Source organism: Quercus suber, unplaced genomic scaffold (genome assembly GCF_002906115.3).
Source record: "Quercus suber isolate HL8 unplaced genomic scaffold, Cork oak 2.0 scaffold_9, whole genome shotgun sequence".
Taxonomy (NCBI): domain Eukaryota; kingdom Viridiplantae; phylum Streptophyta; class Magnoliopsida; order Fagales; family Fagaceae; genus Quercus; species Quercus suber.
In genome coordinates, this window is record NW_027069475.1 from 1,416,993 (window position 1) to 1,420,651 (window position 3,659).

The following is a 3,659-nucleotide window of genomic DNA, read 5'->3' on the forward strand; positions in this document are numbered from 1 at the left end:
CTTCTCAACGCAACTAATCTCCCAGGGAAATCCTACCGTGGAAATTAATCACTTTGAGGGAAACGAACTTGAATGGTTGGTGCCCAAATGAAACCTTTTGCTTTTGGCAGAGAGCAGGATTTTGAGAGGGAGAGAGGGAATCAACCTATTGGTGCATGCTTGCCGATCTAACTTTCTATCTATTTAATTTTTCTCTTATCTTTTTCTTTCTTTCCTTCACACTATTTCTTTCTATTTCCTGGTATTGCTTTTCAAATTCCTATTCCCTCGGTTATGGTTTTCGTTCTTGTTATCGTTGTTCCCATCGTTGTTCCTGTGCACTGATGTGCATGAAATATATACAATAAAGTACTCACATATCTACATATTTGGCCTTACTTTTATGTTATTTTGTGACTGATTATATAATATCTTTGTGTTGCAGGTAACAAGGGCTTTACATGCAAAGTGGGGCTAGGCCAATTAAATCAAGCCAATTTACATCCAGCCAGGCATGAATATTAAATTTAAGTCCAATTGGAGTAAGGAATCAAAGGAAATTTGCACCAAATCCAAGTCCAATTCGGATTAGGATTCCAGCCTGCACATCAGTTAGTATTTTCGGCATAACTTTCGGCTCAGATGTCCAATCGAGATGATTCAAGTTGGGCTGGAAAGTTAACTTAAAGGGCTACAACTTTGTAGTTTACCAGGAGCCCGAATTCTGATGTTAAATGGGCCAAAATAGTCAGTTAAGTGAAACCTAAAAATCTGGGATTTTCTCCAAACGGGAATTCAACTTGTAATAGGATTCCTTGACCTATTTAAAGGCTTTTTAGGGCAAAATTCAGAGAGGCTAGTGCTAGGGCTGTGATGCAAAATAGAAAATTGGAGCAAGAGGCAGTGCCGCATGTGGCTTCTCTGTAGCTTTTCTCCATGATAGCATTGTGACTATTCCTTTCTCTATTTTATTTGTCTAGTTTAATGTTTAGTATTTTATTCTTTTGTTTTATTTCAATTACCATGAGTAGCTAAATTTATAATTAGGGTTGAGGATGAAACCTTGTTAAGGATTACTAATAATATTTATGTGATTTGATTTTTCCCACAATAGAAGTTCTTTAATGGTTTAAATTGTTCTTGCTTCATATCAATTGACTAAGATGGGATTCTAGATATGAGTTCAATCATGTTTTTCTCATGATTTAGGATTTGTCTTAATTAATTGAATGCTTGGTTTATAATTCTTGATTATAGAATTGGATATCGTTTGTGATTTGTCTGTCAATGGATACAAGTTATGATTTGATTTTTAGAATTGGATATATCTTGTGATTTGTTTGGCTACGGATACAATTGATGATTTGGTTTTTATTTAAGAAGCGAAGAAGAACATGCTTTTGATTTTTAAAATAAATATTTTAACAAGAATATTTTCCATGATAGCAAGATTGATTTCTAGATTATCATGTAGTGAGGTGGGAAAAATTAATGATCATAAATATATGCTAGTATGACTTACAAGGTGGATTCCAAAACCTTAATTCCTTTCCCTTGATTGTTTACATCTTTTTATTGCTTTATATCTTTTGCTTAGTTTAACTATTTGCTTAATTTTATTATTTGCTTAGTTTATTTAATTTCAAAACAACCAATTTTTAATTAAACTAGATTAGGATTAATTTGGTTAAGATTTGATTTAATTTTCCTACGTTCATTCAAGTCCCTGTGGGTTCGACCTCGTTCTTATCAAACTATACTTCGGTATGGTTCGTACACTTGCGAGTATTTTAAAATTTCACAACATGCACGGCAAGGATCTCTTTTTATAGTGCCTGCCATGACCAAATTTTACTGTTTTAGCCCTTAACCCCTCTTGTCTGATCTGGGTGTACTTGCCGACCACCATTGGTCCGTTTGCATGTCACTCCCCATCACCAGACAAAGAAGGATATTTTGTTTGTTTGTTTGTCTGCCGTGGCACCCTTTCCTGCTACGGTCTGGGTTCTTTCTCTCTCCCTATCCCTCATGGCATGCACCTAGTGGTTCCAACTCAGCTTGCTTCTTTTGGGTGGCACGTCATCCCAGTAGGACACTTCCCCAAAAAAGCTTGAGCAGGAACCTCAAAATAGGTTTTTCCCCTTTCCTTACCACCAAACCATATCCTCTTACCTCTCACCCATAACCTCACTGTATCCTGTATTGGCTGGGTACAGGCTGGTGGTGTCTGGGTTTTGCGCGTACCTCCCTTCCATGTGTGTCCAAAATCTGCCTGTTGCTCATGCGTTTGCCGTGGTTGGCCTACTCAGTCTACCATTCATCCTTGACTGTTTCGCAGTTTCCCTTTCTTTTATGACTTGCCCCACTTAAGGCTGGGCCTTGTTTGATAGTGGGCTTCCCCTTTTTCTCCGGCCCATTCTTTTTTGCTACCATCTCTTGCCATACCACTCTGATATTCCTGCTGCAAAGCTGTTTGCCTCAATCCTGTTAGGCCTCTTTGGGCATGCCGTTTATTCTTTCCCAGTGGCTCAGTATTACCATTGGTCTTTCTCATTACGTTACTTTGCGAGCTCTTGTGTCCCATTTGTTTTTCTCTTGGGCATCCTTGGCCCATTTTCTTCCTTTGGCTTCCTTGTCCCTTTTCCTAAATCTACATTTTCATGGGCTTTTACTAACTCCATTGGGCTTTCCCGGCCCAATTATCTTGTTCTTATCCTTGGGGCTCATGAATTTGTCATTAACCTTACTTTCTTTGCTTGCATTACTTCGGGCCTGCTGTGGCCCATTCTCACTTTTCTACATTATATACTACCAATGGTTTGCTATTTCTCTCTTTCCGGGCTGCTTTGAGCCCATTTGTTGCTTCGAGGCCTATTTGCTTATCTTATGGGCCTGTGATCCATTATTCCTGCTGCTTGGGCTTATGGGTTTTCTATCCATTTACCAACTCTTTTCTGTCCACATTGTTGGGCTTTTCCTTTCTATTTGGGCTTCCAAAATGGCCATCAATATTTAGCCCCCTGAACATATGAACCATTTCTGTGGTTCATATGTGAATAAAAGACTTCCTTGCCCTTTCTGTCTTTCTATCTTCTTTTCCTTCGCGGGCTTTTTTGAATAGTGGTCCCTACCTTACACACATATATTGCTATATACGTATATTCCTGCCATGAGCAGTATTGTCTCTTCGCATTTCCCAATTTAGTAGTTATTTTGAAACATAGCCCCCATTTCATTAATTTCATCCCCTTTCTAATGGCCGACCCGTCGCCTCCTTTCGTATTGGCATAATGACCTGGGTAGTTAAGAGAGAATCCTTTTGTGATCCAAACATAAACTCCTTTTTCCTTTTCAAAATACTCTCTTCGTTCCCCTTTCGTCACCGCTTCCTCTTCTTAAACACTTCTTCAAATGCTCTTACCATTTACTCCGATCAAACCTCTAAACTATGACACCGATGAAAAGTCAAGGCTTTTCTCGCCGTAAAGGGAAAGAGTTTATCTCCGATCCTCCTGCCGCACGTGATGTAGGCGAGGAGGCCATATACTCCGAGTTGGACCACTCCGATGAGGAAGAAGCATAGTGTGCTCTGGATAGTGAGTACGCCCCTCTCATCGATCCCTAGTACGAGGTCTACCCCCATTTCCCAAAGATTCCCGGCGATTTATGCGTCGTCGCCA